General features: G+C 37.9%; 1 long non-coding RNA gene across 1 annotated transcript in view; it reads right to left on the bottom strand.

The window, feature by feature from the left end:
* Positions 1–16,692, bottom strand: part of LOC119506455 — a 119,328-nt gene that overhangs the window by 855 nt on the left and 101,781 nt on the right. The gene's annotated exons all lie outside the window — the stretch shown is intronic.

Below are 16,692 nucleotides of genomic sequence, written 5' to 3'. Positions count from 1 at the left end.
ATGTACAAATAAAATAAATAAATAAAAGACCAAATAAAAATATCTGCAGTCCAGATTCAGTGCACAGGCTACCATTTTGCAGTCTAAGTTAAACCACCTTATACAGCTATTATTCTATGCTGGTTTTCAAATTTTGTACTTGATGGCTCATCTTAATATTCTTGCATTTGTAAGTATCTGTAATTTAACTTTTTCTCTGGGGTCTTCTTTGCATCCTACAATTTGAAAAGTCTTTTAACCAGAAAGTATCAGACCAGAAAAGTCAAAATTTCCTTTGTGTGCAGCATTAAAAAAGGGTCAGATAATGGTATTTGAGTAGACGGTGTCCTCAAAGATGAGTTTTATACCATTTGAAGAGATTCATTTACTGTCTGTCACTCATTCTATAATGTCCCATTCTACTCATATAGAAATTTCTAAAATAACTTATAAAAGACCACTTATGTTGTGAAAACAAAAACAAAAACAAAAAACACAGAATTTTCAAAGGGAAAATTGCATTGCTCCTGGAAACAACAATTTTTATACCCATAAGACCTAGGCACTTATTGGTTATAAAATAGAAGAAGGAAAATTAGAGCACAGATAAGTGCATAGGTGTTGGAGTCAGATTGGCCTTGTTCTAATCCCAACTCATCTCTTACTGCCTGGTTGATTTTTCAGCAAGGCATCCTCCCAGAGTCTTGGTATCTTAGTACCCTATATTAAAATGGAGAAAATAATTGTATCTCCTTCAAAGTAATCAAATTATAATGACAGAGAAGAGATCATTGGTTGTTAGGGGTTAGGGTTAGGGCAAGAGCGTGACTACTAAAGGGTAACAAAGAGAAGTTTTTGTGATGACAGAACAGTTCTGCATCCTGATTGTGGTGATGGTTACATGAATAGATGCATTTGATAAAATTTCATAGAACTATATACACCAAAAAAAGATCATATAAAAACAGTTATCATCTGAATAAGGCCTAAATTTGATTTAATAGTATTTTATCAACATCAGTTTCCTGTTTTAAGATTATATAAGTATTGCCATGAAGGAGCTGGGTGAAGGGTACAGGGACTCTGTACTATTTTACAACTTATCATTAGTCTTAAACTATTTCAAAATAAAAGGCAAAAAAAAAGAAAATGTTGTTGAGTGGATTATATATAAGGGTGCAAAGAATTTAGCACAATATCTAACATATTATAAATGCTAAGTGGTAGATATTATTTTTATTATTAAGTCTAAGATTTGAAGCATAAGAATTATGAAAATGAATATATCATTGAGAAAAGAGATGAAGTTCATCAGTTATATAAGGAGGTAACTCAAATTGTATTTTTAATATTAAGAGCAATAAAGGGCAAAAGATGAAGAAAGAGTATCATTAAGAACTCATTAGCTTCAAATCCATTTCTCAATGCCCACCTACCACCATTTCAGTCACTCGAAATTATACCCAAGGATCATTAGAGCACTACTGAAATATTTGTTTTGCTTTAGGAGGTTGCAAAATTTACTGTTAATAGCACGCAAAACTTTTCCATCTTATACACTTTGCTACTAATTATGTTTTGAATACTTACAGCTTACTAATAGCTATAATACATTATAAATAGTGTATTACCTAATTACCTATTTTAATTCATAACAGGGATTAATCAGTATGCAAAAATAAATTGTGATAAATCTTTACAGACAAGTTAAACTGAGTTTCCATTGAGTATAAACGTTCCCTCCTCTTGAAATAAATTCAAAAACAGACTTATCCCCCATTTTTCTACTCATTCATCCATAAACTAGACAAAGGGGAGTGTGGTCCTTATGGCTTTCCCAATCCCATTGTCACCCCTCATGTGTTTGTATACTCTTTGTAAAGGAGAGGCTAGGCCTCCCTATAATTGTGCCTAAGAGCCTCCTCCCGAATGCCTCTTTGTTGCTCAGATGTGGACCTCTCTCTCTAGCTAAGTCAACTTGGCAGGTGAAATCACTGTCCTCCCCCCTACATGGGATCAGACACCCAGGGGAGTGAATCTCCCTGGCAACGTGGAATATAACTGCCGGGGAGGAATGTAGACCCGGCATCGTGGGATGGAGAACATCTTCTTGACCAAAAGGGAGAAATGAAAGGAAATGAAATAAGCTTCAGTGGCAGAGAGATTCCAAAGGAAGCCAAGAGATCATTCTGGTGGGCACTCTTACGCATAGTATAGACAATCCTTTTTATGTTCTAATGAATTGGGGTAGCAGGTGGTAGATACCTGAAACTATCAAACTACAACCCAGAACCCATGAATCTTGAAGACGGTTGTATAAAAATGTAGCTTATGAGGGGTGTCAGTGGGATTGGGAAAGCCATAAGGACCACACTCCTCTTTGTCTAGTTTATGGATGAATGAGTAGAAAAATGGGGGAAGGAAACAAACAAACAAACAAAGGCACCCAGTGTTCTTTTTTACTTTAATTGCTCTTTTTCATTTTAATTATTATTCTTGTTATTTTTGTGTGTGTGGTAATGAAGGTGTCAGGGATTGATTTTGGTGATGAATGGCACAACTATGTAATGGTACTGTGAACAATTGAATGTATGCTTTGTTTTCTATGACTGCATTGTATGTGAATATATCTCAATAAAATGAATATAAAAAAAAAGACCAATCAAAAAAAAAAAAACTAATCTATGATGGTAGAAGTCAAAAGAATGGTTATCTGGGGATGGAGGATGCAATTCTGATTGAGAAGGGGCCTGAGGGGTGCAGAAAATCTGCTATATCTTGACTTGAGTGGTGGAGACACAGGTATATACAAATGTGAAAATGTGCTTCCTTACTGTATGTAGATTTACCTCAATAACTGAAAATTTAAAAGATAAACATTTTTTAAAGTAGAAAATAATTCTACCAAACCTTCAAATTGAAATGCTACCTCTGCCATAAACTTTTATCAGGTGGAATAAATCTCTCCATCAGAAAAAAATAAAAATAAATAAATAAATAAATAAATAAATAAATAAAAGTTAACATATTTGAGTCTTTACTTTCTGCTTGCCTGATAATTATTTTAAAAACAGCAAAAATTTGTAGTTCTAATTTTAATAGAGAATTAAGAAAAACATTTTGTAATCACCACTTAATATCTGTCTACATTAATCTATGAACATACAAATAGTCTGATTCATGGTAAATGGCAAAGAACGTGATTTAGGGTAAGAAAACATGGGATTTGTAATTGATACATTTTTTCCAACATGTTTTATTGAGCTTATATTATGTGCCAGTCACTCTTCAAGGGACCAGAGATATAGCAAGGAGCAAGAAAAGTCTCTACACAAATGGAGATCACACTCTCGTGGAGAAGACAGACAAATAAACAAAGAGTATACAAACAATTGTCATAAAGAGTATAGCATTCCATGTTATAAAGAAAAATAAAGTGGATCAATACAGAAAGAAGAATGATGGAGCGTGGCCAGGGAGGGCCACACAAGAAGGAAGCATTGAGCAGAATATTGAATGAAGGCAAGGAAGTGATCCATTTAAATATCCAATAGAAAAGTATTCCCAAAAAACCAAGGTACAAGCATGACTGTCCTGAGGAGGGACAAACTCAGCAGGTCTAAGGAACGAGAGAAAGTCTATGTGATTAGACTAAGTGAGCACTGTAGAACATAAAGAAGGCAAGGTAGGAAGGAGACAGTCCTGGAGGGTCTTTTAGACCATAATAAGAGGTGTGGGTGTTACCGATTGTGATGGGAAGATTCAGGAAGGTTTGAGTAAGTGTGGGTGTCATCATCACAAACAACCTACACTGACTACAAGAAATAGAAGATCCCAACAGACTAATTACAGGTAAAAAGATTGAATCAGTCATCAAAAAACTCCCAACAAAGAAAAACCCAGAACCAGATGGCTTCAAAGGTGAATTCTACCAATATTCCAAAAAGGATTAATGCCAATCCTGCTCAAACTCTTCCAGAAAACTGAACAGGAGGGAACACTACCTAATTCATTCTACAGAGCCAATATCACCCTAATACCAAAGCCAGATAAATACACTAACAGAAAGGAAAAATACAGACCAATGTATCTTAAGAATATAGAAGCAAAAAGCCTCAACAAAATACTAGTAAATGGAATCCAACAGCGTATTACAAGAATTATACACCATGGCCAAATAGGATTTATCCCTGGTATGCAAGTTTGAGTCAACATAAGAAAATCAATTCATGCAATACATTAAAATAATGAAGAAAAAACATTAAAAGAATGAAGAAAAAAAATTATCATCTCAATTGATGCAGAAAAGGCATTTGACAAAATACAGCACCCTTTCTTAATAAAAACATTTTGAAAGAGAGGAATAGAAGGAAACTTCCTCAACACGATAAAGGGCACATATGAAAAACCCACAGCTAACATTGTATTCAATGGTGAAAGACTGAAAGCATTCCCTCTAAGATTGGAAACAAGACAAGGATGCCAACTGTCACCACTGTTATTCAGTATTGTACTCGAAGTTCTTGCCAGAGCAATTAAGCAAGAAAAAGAAACAAATGACATCTTAGTAGGAAAGGAAGAAGTAAAATTTCCCTATTTACAGATGGCATGATCCTATATACAGAAAATTCAAAAAAATCTACAACAATACTAGAGCTAAAAAACAAATTCAGCAAAGTGGTAAGGTACAAGATCAACATGCAAATAGCAGTAGTGTTTCTATACACTAGTAATAAGAATCTGAGGAGGAAATCAAGAGAAAAACTCCATTTACAATAGTAATGAAAAGAATCAAATATCTAGGAATAAATTTAACCAAGGAGGTAAAGAATTTATACACAGAAAACTACAAAACTTTGCTAAAATAAATCAAAGAAGATCTAAATTAATGGAAATGACATTCCATGTTTATGGATCAGAAGACTAAATAATGTTAAGATGTCAATTCCACCCAAAATGAATTACAGGTTCAAGGATATCCCAAACAAAATTCCAACAGCCTAATTTGCAGAAATGGAAAAGCCAATTATCAAATATATTTGGAAGGCTAGGGGACCTGATTAGCCAAAAACCTCTTGAAAAAGAATGACAAAGTAGAAAGACTCACACTTACAAATTTTAAAGCTTATTACAAAGCTTCAGTGATCAAAACAGCATGGTACTAGCACAAGGATAGATATATAGACCAATGGAATCAAATTGAGAGCTCAGATATAGACCTCACATTTTTGGCCACTTGATTTTTGACAAGGCTGCCAAATTCACTCAACTGGGAAAGAATAATTTCTTCAACAAATGGTGCTGGGAGAACTGGGTATCCATAAGCAAAAGAATGAAGAAGGACCCCCATCTTACTCCCATATACAAAAATTAACTCAAAATGGATCAAAAACCTAAATATAAGAACCAGTACAATAAAACTCATAGAAGAAAATATAGAAAAGCATCTTCAGGGTCTTGTGTTAGGCAATGGTTTCTTAGACTTTATACCCAAAGCAGAAGCAACAAAGGAAAAAAATAGATAAGTGGAACCTCATCAAAATTAAAAACTTTTATGCATCAAAGGACTTTATCATGGAAGTAAAAGGACAACCTACACCATTGGCTAAAATATTTGGAAACCACATATCTGAAAAGGGTTTAATAACCACAAACAATAAAAAGACATTCCACTCAATTAAAAATGGAAAAAAGACTTGAATAGACATTTCTCCAACAAGGATATACAAATGGCTAAAAAGCACATGAAAAGATGCTCAGCATCATTAGCTGTTAGGCAAATGCAAATCAAAACCACAAGATATCGTTTCACACCCACTAGAATGGCTACTGTTAAAAAAAATGGAAAATTCCAAATGTTGGAATAGATGTGGAAAAATAAGAACTCATTCTTTGCTGGTGGGAATATAAAATGATGCAGCCGCCATGGAAGACAGTTTGTTAGTTCCTCAGAAAGCTAAGTATAGAATTGCCATATGACCTGGCAATCCCTCTCCTAGAAATATACCCAAAGAATAGAAGGCAGGGCCTCAAATCGAAATAGATATCTGCACACCAATGTTCACAGTGGCATTATTCACTACTGCCAAAAAATGGCAGCAACCCACATTTCCATCAACCAATGAATGGATGAACAAATACGGTATATACATTCAATGGAGTATTATTAAGCCATAAAAAGGAATGAAGTCCTGATACATTCAAAAGCATGGATGAACCTTGAAGACATTATGCTGAGTGAAATAAGTCAGACACAAAAGGACAAATATTGTATGATCTCACTGATATGAAACAAATAAGAGAGTTACAATTAGAGTTAGAATATAGTATATAGGTTACTAGAACCTAGGTTGGAGGTAGGGAATGGGGCGTTAATGTTTAATTTGTAAAGAATTTCTATCACGCTGATTGTAAAGTTTCGGAAATGAATGGTGGTGATACTGTGAATGTAATTAACAACACTGAATTATATATGTGAATGTGGTTAAAAGGGGAAATTTTAAGTAGTATATATGTTACTACTATTAATTTTATGTTAATAAAAATTAAAAGATAAAACATAGGACTATACAACACAGTGAACCCTATTGTAAACAGTAGACTATAGTTAATAGTACAATTATAAAAATGTTTTTCATGGATTTTAACAACTGTACCACAATAAGGCAAGATGTTAACAATAGGGTAGTGTGTGGGAAAAATATATACCCTAACAGAAACTATGTTCTATAGTTAATAGTACAGTTTTAAAATTCTTTCATCAATTGAAACAGGTACCACAGTAAGGCAAAGTATTAACAATAGGGGGTGATACAGGCATGATTTTTCTCTAAATATATTAACTTCTCAATTTTTTTTAATAGAAAGAAAGAAGTAGCATGTTAGTTGTCCCAGCCATTGCACAGCTTTCTTCTTGAATAGAAATGCAATGCATGGATATTTGGTATGTTGTTGCTATTAGTTAACAAGTTTCAGGATGAAAACCAATGGGTCAACAATGGCAGAGCAAAAGGACAGAAAGTGCCTGAACTTTAGATGCCATCACCAAGACACTGAACAAATCTTGAAATTACCTACCTAGAGACTTCTTATTATATGAAATAATTAAATATCCTCATCACTTAAGCAACTGTTCTTCCTTTTTAATTACTTGTTATTGAACACACTGTATTTGATTAATTAGGCTATCTAATCAATGACTTCATAAGTAGACAATCATCAACCACCCCCCACCCCAATCATTTGAACGAGTGGTTTTATTTTAGCCTTAATAGGAGCCTTAACTCCAGGATGAGTTACATGGCATGGTGGCTATGAGAGTGTGCCTCACAAACCTTAACTTCAGAGAGCTTAACTAGCCAAAGGCTCCAGTTGCTGTACTCTGAAATCCATGTCTGCATTTGTGCCAGGTTCAGTGACTAAGTATTTCAGGATTCTAAGGCAGGCCTATCCCTGGAGAGCATGAATTCCTCTAAAAGCCACCTTTGATGTGAGGACGTCAGATGGCCTTGCCTCACCTTCTTCAGGTTGCACTGCACTGTAAGATGCTTTCCCCTCACCTCCCTTCCCTCTCACTTTCACTCAGATTGGCAGTATCTTGCAATCTGATGGTTCTCACAGACTCTCCCAGCTCTAACTCCTTTTGTCTCACAATGTTTTCCTAGTGAAATCCTTGTATATTAATCCTGTACTGGTATCTGCTTCTCAGAAGACTCAGACTAATATAAATGGCATAAATGTCTCATAATAATTCATTACCTGAACCTTTCCCACTGAGCTCATATTTGACCTCAGAATCCTTTTCAACCCAGTATTCCATTTCATGCTGGGTGAAACCTATGTAGCATCTCTGCTTTAATCCAAAGAAGTCATTATTATCCATATTCTAAGAGTTGTGAAAAACTAGAAGGAATAAATGCGACAATATCTTTGGCATCCCTCGCACTGCTCTTCAGTATACTTCCAAATAGCAACCGGTTTGAAATAATTGGTTAGGATATCAAAATGACTGTGAAGGTTTTAGTCAACAAGGCTTTTTGTTTGGTTTGGTTTTGGCTACCCAGTATCCTACTTCCTCTTCCAGAAGCAATCTGACTTATTAAGAGATTAGTTTATTGTATAAAATCTGGTGAGATTAATCAAGAAACCTACCTTCCCTTAGGTCAAACAGATGTTCCCTATCTGGAAACTGAATTTTGAGAAAGGGAAAAAGATACTGAAAGTGGTTGGAATTCCAGTCCTTCCCACTAGTGGCATCATGTCCATGTTGTTTCACCTTCTGAAATCCCTTTATCTTCCCATTTTGAAGACTTGTGCTAAGGAATTATGTGAGCCTCTGATGAACTTTAAGCAAATTCCCTTTTGCCTAAATTGGTCAAGTTGGTTTCTGTTGTTTGCATTCAAAGCCCCCAATGAATCAAGATTTCATCCATTATATCTCTTTGTTCTGAAAATTAGGAACTGAAACTACATTTTCCACTGAGAGTTAAGTAGATCAAACAGAGTAGGAAAAAAGGCACTGGGCTTGGAGGTCAGACAAATAGCTTTTAGTTTTAGTCCCGCCACCCTGTGTTTGAGCTCTGAGACTCAAATGTCAGGGTTGGACCAGATAATCTGTGCGGTACATTCCAAACCTGATATTCCAAAATGGTAAAAATTCTGACCAGTTAAATAAATGCACCTTTAGAAAAGGCAAATAAAAAGATCATTCCTTTAATTCCAACTTTCCATTAGCTGGAAGGGATAAAGTAAACTATGCCAAAGTTATCTGCAGTTTAGCAAAATTGAAAACATAGACCAAATTTAAAACAGTGAGGTTTGATTAGATGGGACTTAAAAGCTACCATAATTTATTTGCTCTTCAAGGAAGCTCTTAGCATAGTCCTACACAATTACTAATATAAAATGGTTGGCAAGTACAAAATAAAATACAAGAACTGTATTGAGTAGACAAGAGGTTATTTTAGACACCAGAGGACCCCTTAGAACAGTAACTGGAGAATGGAGAAACACGACAAAATGAGCATTATAGAATAAGTTCGTTTTTCTACCAATCTGAAAGCAGCAATCCAGAACAGTGAAATAAGATCAGCAAATCACACCACATGAGGCAGCTGAAGCTGTAGTCTTCCGAAAAGGATAAATGGAATGTGTCACAGGGGATTAGGTGTTTAAGAGAATAGAAAGATCTTATAACAGCTGCTACTTATAACAGATCTCAAAGACATTTTAAAATGAGTAGATGAGGTATTGAAATCCTTACATTCTGCCTGGGCTCATTCCTTTGGAAAAGGCAGTAGAGTAAGAAACAGGAGCAATTTATTACTAGAAAATGCCAAGCATAAATGTAAATACAACATTTTTCTTATTTTGAAGATAATACCTGCACATTTTAGAAAATTTGCAAGAGAATGAAAGATATACAAAAGAAAATTAAGACAACAGATATTGCCATTACTTATTTAGACACAACTCTACTTCTTGATTTTCTCTGGAACAAGATCTCAGATATTCCAATGGGGGGAATTAATTATTCCTTACACCACTAGCCACATACATAGGGGAAGTGTGTTCAAATGGGGGGAGGGGGTACTGCCCTTTCTGTCTTCTCTATCTCTTAACAATAAATGCAATTACTCCTAGGAGTGCTGAGAACCTAACTTGGTTTGCCCAGGCTTCTAGGTTAGGCTATAGGGAAGCCATCTGCTTCCACTGGTGAAATTAACTGTCTTTGAGCCCAGCATCATTTCTTGGACAAGGGCTGTGGCAAAAGTTCCCATAATTTACGTTTCCCTCTAAAGAGAAGAATCAAGGAATAATTCCCCTTAGGTTCTGCTCCGATTTGCCAACATTATTCAGTCATTGTTCACTGGGAGTAACAAATATTCAGGCACAGATAACGTCTATTATTAGCATCCCCTACCCTTCAGTCCCAGCCTCTCAGGGAGGTAAAAGTATTTTAGCACTTTCTAGCTTTAGCCTCCTGATATCTGCATAGTACATGAAGAGGACTTGGAAACCCTTCTGGGGCACTTAGGCTCTGGATGCACACGGCAGGCCATCTTAGCATGGGCAATAGGGCAACAGATCACATGGGCTGGCATGAAAGGCCCTCTCTCAAGGGTACTAATGAGGATCTCTATGGGTTTTACTGCATTAGCCAATGACTTTTTCACTTAAGGGCAGATGTTATACCCTAGACTAAAGATACTTTCACCTATTTTAAATGTATTACCAACCAATCCAATTCTTTAAACATTTAAATTCTCTCTATGGGGTGGGCATTTCAAGGCATGCAGCTACACCAACTAGTTTTAGCACTACTTCAAACAACAATGGCAACAAAAAGAGGTAAAAGTCCTTACACATGAATGTGCAGACCCTGTCAAAACACGATGCAAATCATCAGTTCAAAACAACCGGTTAACAGTTCAAGCCACGACTTCCCAAACTAAACATCCTAGGAAGATTGCAAAGTGTGCCGGTTGGTTGGTTTTGCCAGGAGCAATTTTTTAAAGGGAAGTCCAAGATATTAGAACTTGTGATCTACTGATACTATACATGCACAAGATCTAGACTGGAACTAAATGTTGGAAAACATGGCATTAGAAAGAAAAAGTCTGCAGCTTCTTGGGAAAGGAGCTGAGGAACCCCTTTCTTATTCCTCAATCCATTTGGAGGTATCTGGAAAATGTGGGAAAGAACTCATAGGCCAAGTATGGAAATGAAAATAGTTTTTTTTTCTAAAACAGTTTGTGCCAGTTTGAGTGTATTGTGTCCCCCAAATGCCATTATCTTTATAGTCTTGTGTGGGGCAGAAGTTTTGGTGATGGTTGGATTTGCTTGGAATGTGCCCCACCCAGCTGTGGGCAATGATTCTGATGAGATGTTCCCATGGAGGCGTGGCCCCGCCCATTCAGGGTGGGCCCTTATCGGTGGAGCTATATAAATGAGCTGACTCGGGGGGGGGGGGAAGAGAGTGCAGCTGTGAGTGGCGTTTTGAAGAGGAGCAAGCTTGCTAGAGAGGAACGTCCTGGGAGAAAGCCGTTTTGAGGCCGGAGCTTTGGAGCAGATGCCAGCTGCTTTCCTAGCTAGCAGAGGTTTTCCGGATGCCATTGGCCATTCTCCGGTGAAGGTACCCAATTGCTGGGGTGTTACCTTGGATGCTTTGTGGCCTTAAGACTGTAACTGTGTAGTGAAATAAACCCCCATTTTATAAAAGCCAATCCATCTCTGGCGTTTTGCATTCTGCAGCATTAGCAAACTAGAACAGATTTTGGTACTGGAGAAGTGGGGTGCTTTTGCTGCTGAGTTTGCAAATACCAAACATGTTGGAACGGCTTTTTAAATGGATAATGGGGAGTTTCTGGAAGAATTGTGAGGAGCTTGATAGAAAAGGCCAAAACTGCTTTAAAGAGACTGTTTGTGGAAATATGGACTCTAAAGATACTTCTGATGAGGACTTGAGCAGAAATGGTGAATGTGTTGTAAACTGGAAGAAAGGCGATCCTTGTTTTAAAGTGGCAGAGAATTTGGCAAAATTGAGTCCTGGTGTCAGATGGAAGGAAGAATCTGGAAGCAACAACTTGGAATACTTAGCTGAGGAGATCTCCAGACTACGTGTGGAGGACGTATCCTGGCTTCTCCTTGCAGGTTATAGTAAAATGCGAGCAGAGAGAGATAAACTTAGAACTGAACTCTTGGGTTCAAAGAAACCAGAAGTTGATCGCTTGGAAAATTACAAGCTTCCAGGGGGTGGAATCCCTGAAGCTACAGCCCAACATGAGGATGTAACCAAACATGGAAGCCAGCCGCCATTTCAGTACAAGCCAAGGTTGGAAAAGGAGTTAAGCAGAAAGGATTTGTGGAAAGTCCTATTGTCTGATGGCTTTGACCCCTGCATGCTTCATGCAAAGCCAACAGAATTTTTGCGAGATCTTTATAGACAGAGCCATTGCCGGTCTGGACTGGAGGAGACAGACAAGGAAAAAAATAAAGGAAAAATCTCTTCAAAGACAGAGCCATGGAGGTTGAGGTCTGGAGTCAGGAGGTCTCGGGCTGGGAGAGCGGAGCAGCCCACATGCATGGAAAGGGTGAGTTTGCCCTGGAGGTCGAGGGCGGGCTTTCCGCCTCGATGCTCTGGAAGAGTTTTGCCACCTCAGGTCCCAAAGAGGGTGGAGCACATTTCCAGGGAATTGGGGAGAGCCTGGCTGCCACCACACTGTTCTGAAGGGGTTGAGCGTGTGACCCGGAGATGGAAGGGAATCCGGGAGCTGCCCCGATGTTTGAGGAGGGTGGGGCCGAGAAGGTGGTCTCCCCAATGTGTGGAAATGTTGGAGCACTCACCTAAGTGTTTGGAGAGGAACGGGCTGCTGAAAAGGCCCTTGGGAAGGGTTAGGCTCCCACTCTCTCAAGCCCTAAGGATGCAACATTGTTCTGTAAATGACTCTCGGACTTTGAAATCTAATGGACTTTGTCCTGTGGGTTTTAGGAACTGTTTTGCTCCTGTTAACCCTGTTTTCCTTACTGTTTCTCCTTATGGCAATGGAAATGTTTATCCTATGAATGTCTCTCCTTTGTATATTGGAAGCACATAACTTGTTCTAGGTTCACAGATCCACAGCTAAAGGAAAATTATGCCTTAGAACTGACCAAGCCTAAACTGATTTTGATGGGATTTTGTACTTAACTTTTGTTACTGAAATGATTTAAGTTTTTGTGAAATGAATGTATTTTGTATTTGGAAAGATAATGCCATTTTGGGTTCCAGGGGGTGGAATGTGCCAGTTTGAGTGTATTGTGTCCCCCAAATGCCATTATCTTTATAGTCTTGTGTGGGGCAGAAGTTTTGGTGATGGTTGGATTTGCGTGGAATGTGCCCCACCCAGCTGTGGGCAATGATTCTGATGAGATGTTCCCATGGAGGCGTGGCCCCGCCCATTCAGGGTGGGCCCTTATCGGTGGAGCTATATAAATGAGCTGACTCGGGGGGGGGAAGAGAGTGCAGCTGTGAGTGGCGTTTTGAAGAGGAGCAAGCTTGCTAGAGAGGAACGTCCTGGGAGAAAGCCATTTTGAGGCCGGAGCTTTGGAGCAGATGCCAGCTGCTTTCCTAGCTAGCAGAGGTTTTCCGGATGCCATTGGCCATTCTCCGGTGAAGGTACCCAATTGCTGGGGTGTTACCTTGGATGCTTTGTGGCCTTAAGACTGTAACTGTGTAGTGAAATAAACCCCCATTTTATAAAAGCCAATCCATCTCTGGCGTTTTGCATTCTGCAGCATTAGCAAACTAGGACACAGTTTTATTGAGATATATTCACACACCCTACAGTCATCCACAGTGTACAATCAATTATTCACAGCACCATCATACAGTTGTGCGTTCATTACCAGAATCAATTTTTGAACCTTTTCCTTATTACAAAATAAAAATAAAAGCAAAAAAGAACACCTAAATCTTTCCATCCCCTCCATCCCACCCCATTCCTCATCTAATTTTTGTCTCCATTTTTCCACATGTCCATATACTGGATAAAGGGAGTGCGAGCCACAAGGTTTTCACAATCACACAGTCACACCATGCAAGCTACATAGTTATACAATCGTCTTCAAGAATCAAGGTCACTGGGTTGCAGTTTGACAGCTTCAGGTATTTCTCTCTAGCCATTCCTACACACTAAAGACTAAAAGGTAATATCTATATAGTGCATCAGAATACCCTCCAGAGTGACCTCTCGACTCCATTTGAAATCTCTCAACTACTGGAACCTTATTGTTTCAACTCTCTTCCCCCTTTTGGTTAAGAAGATCCTCTCAATTCCAGTGTTGGGTCCAGACTCAGCTCCAGGAGTCATTTCCTGCGTTGTCAGGGGGATTTACACCCCTGGTGTCATGTCCCACATAGGAGGGAGGGTAGTAAGTTCACCTGCCTTGGTGGTTTAGTGAAAGAGAGGCCACATCTGAACAACAAAGAGGCTCTCTGGGAGGGACTCCTAGGCACAATTATAAGTGAGCTTAGCCTCTCCCTTGCAGCAACTAGCCTCACAAGGGAAGGCCCCCAGATCAAGAACGGTCCACTAAATTGGCAGTCCTCAATGTTAGCAGGAAAACAGCAATAATCCAGGTGGGGAAGTCCAACGCTTCCGCAGGAAATGAAAACAGTTTTGAGAAATTTTCTAAAAAGATTCCAGAATCCAAAACGTTTTTCCAAATTCTAAGGGAGAGAATTTAAAATTTCTCTCTCAAATTTTAAGGGAGTAGAAAGTTCTCCCAAAGTCCCTCAGGTTAGTCTCTTTATGCTTATCTTAAGTGCGTTTGGTTAAAAGTCTGACAGTAGCAAACTAATATATAAACTGCTGACTGCTATTGACTGATGAATAAGTTGTGTTACTAATACTATCTAATGACATGTCATGCCTATGTAGTTGTATAGGAAGGATATGACTAGATTCATTCACAGCAGGTAGGGCTAGTGGAGTACCAAATATGTAGATGTTCTTAGCTTACTCAGTGGAAAATACAACCTGACACAATGCTTATAGGAACAAAAACATTAGACTCTTTGTTTCATAATATTACCTGCATTTTAAAGAAAGGAGGCGATGACTATCATAAAGTACATATATTGTGCTAAGAACAAACCACAATCTCCTTAGCATCTTCTAGAACACCACATGAATTGCCCTAGCCTAGCGCTCAAATCTTATATCTAACACCATACTCCCAAATACTCCCAAAACTCAGAAGTCTTTTCTATCTTTGCACTTGCTTTCCTCTGCATGAAATGTTCTTCCTTCACCCAGTCTTCACAGGTCTCAGAGCAGAGAGATATTCCTTAACTGCCCAATCAAATGTAACCTTATACATCCTGGGCAACTCCTGTATGTTTGTCACGTTTCTTACCCCTATATGAAATTATCTTATTTGTTTACTCGTTGTTTTTTTGTTCCTAAAAATATGCAAATTACAGTAGGATAGGGACTTTGTATATCCTGGTTGCTGTTCCATTCCTGGTTTCTAGAAGAATGTCTAGAATATGGGTTAATGAATAAATGAATTAAATGTACAGTGATTTTCCAAGGAAGGAAAAGAAAGATTTTTCTTCTTCAGTACTGGTATGTTTCTCTGAGACTTGTACACATATCATGAACATTCTTGGTATAAGATACAATGTACAATTTAACTAAAAGCTGATTGCTATAATTAACAACAGGTTAAAATACCTCCAAGATCCTTGAGGTGTTGTTGCTATTGATGTGGCTTAAATAAAATCAAAGACACTCTTCAGTGGAGGTTTTTTACCTTCATTAACAACTGGTTGCCAGCATTTAATTTAATGATATACTAAGGTACATATTAGAATTTTTCATTTATCCATCTCCAATCAAAGTAAACCAAATCTATGCTTTATCAGCTAAATATTGTACTGACCCAGCTTTCAAATTCCTTACTGGAATGCATCGGAGAAGACAGTCTATGTCAAACATTGTTTTCAATTTTCTTCAGCATTAAACTACTATTCTTCTCCCAGGATGTGACCATTGGTCATTCCAACAAGAACAGTGACCCCCTTTTCAGATTGGGTCTAATTGTAAATTTGAGAGCCCCATAGAGTGTAGGAATGATTAATGCAAATAAATATCAGTCCCAGAGTTAACTGTTAGCTTTTCACACAGTAATCATGTCCTCCAACCTTCTAGGGACCTCCCCTGGAAAATAATTTAAAACTTGCTAAATGATTGAAATCCAGTCTGTCTCCTCTCCCAACCTCTGCCCACTATCCCTACCCCTGGATTAAAATAACTTTACCTAAACAAAAAGTAACGTGAAATTAAAAAGAGTCCAATGCCTTTTCATTTTAGGTCTTACCAGGTTATTACTAGCTTGTCCTGAATCCAGCTGTTTCATTATTGCTTTCAGTAGGATTAATATCCACTATCAATTAGTTGTCAATGCCAATGTCTTTAAAACTCATTGGCTGGGGTCCCTAGAGGAAATACCTGAGAGATAAAGGCAAGTTATTTCTCTACCTTCATTTTGGTGTCTGACATTATTAATGTGATTAATGGGGTAACCAGGGGAACCCAAATCACTTGTCACCATTAGACTTCTAATACAATAGCTGGGGCTCAAAAGTGGGAAAGTCTCTTATTTTTGTTCTCCCATTTTATCAAGGAGATAAACAAATCTATCCTTGTGTGAACCTCTTTGTAATAGTAAATATTTTTTAACAGTAAATACTAAGAAAACAACGATCAAGTGTTTATTTGGTTCCCACAATATTTGTGATGAATAAAAAATAACAGTAAATTCTAGATGACTGAAGCCTGATTATAAAATGGAAAACAGTTGAACTCAAGCCTTTAAATGGGAATAAAAGGAAGTTACATTCCCCAAGGGAAGTGATTGTCTTATATTAGTAAAAAGTACAGTACTTCTGACTTCAGTACACCTAGATCTCTCTTGTCCCTCCCATCCCCTCTCCTCCATTTTCCCTTTTTCTACCCATTCCTCTGCTCTAATTATTTATGTTGTTTTGAAAATCCAAGGAGGGGAGAGAGAGAGAGCACACACTTCTTTCCTCTCATTCTAGCAAAATCCCAAAATTGATTTAAAAAACCTGGCTGGCATAACTTGCCCAGTCTCAAAGATGGGAATATAATTTGTACTGATGGGTTATATGGGTTGTGTGTCCCGTCTTGGAGCTGCGGGATGTAG

The sequence above is a fragment of the Choloepus didactylus genome, chromosome 11 (genome assembly GCF_015220235.1).
Source record: "Choloepus didactylus isolate mChoDid1 chromosome 11, mChoDid1.pri, whole genome shotgun sequence".
In the NCBI taxonomy this organism is placed as follows: domain Eukaryota; kingdom Metazoa; phylum Chordata; class Mammalia; order Pilosa; family Megalonychidae; genus Choloepus; species Choloepus didactylus.
The sequence above is the reverse complement of the archived record's forward strand: the minus strand, read 5'-3'. Positions and strand labels throughout refer to the sequence as shown.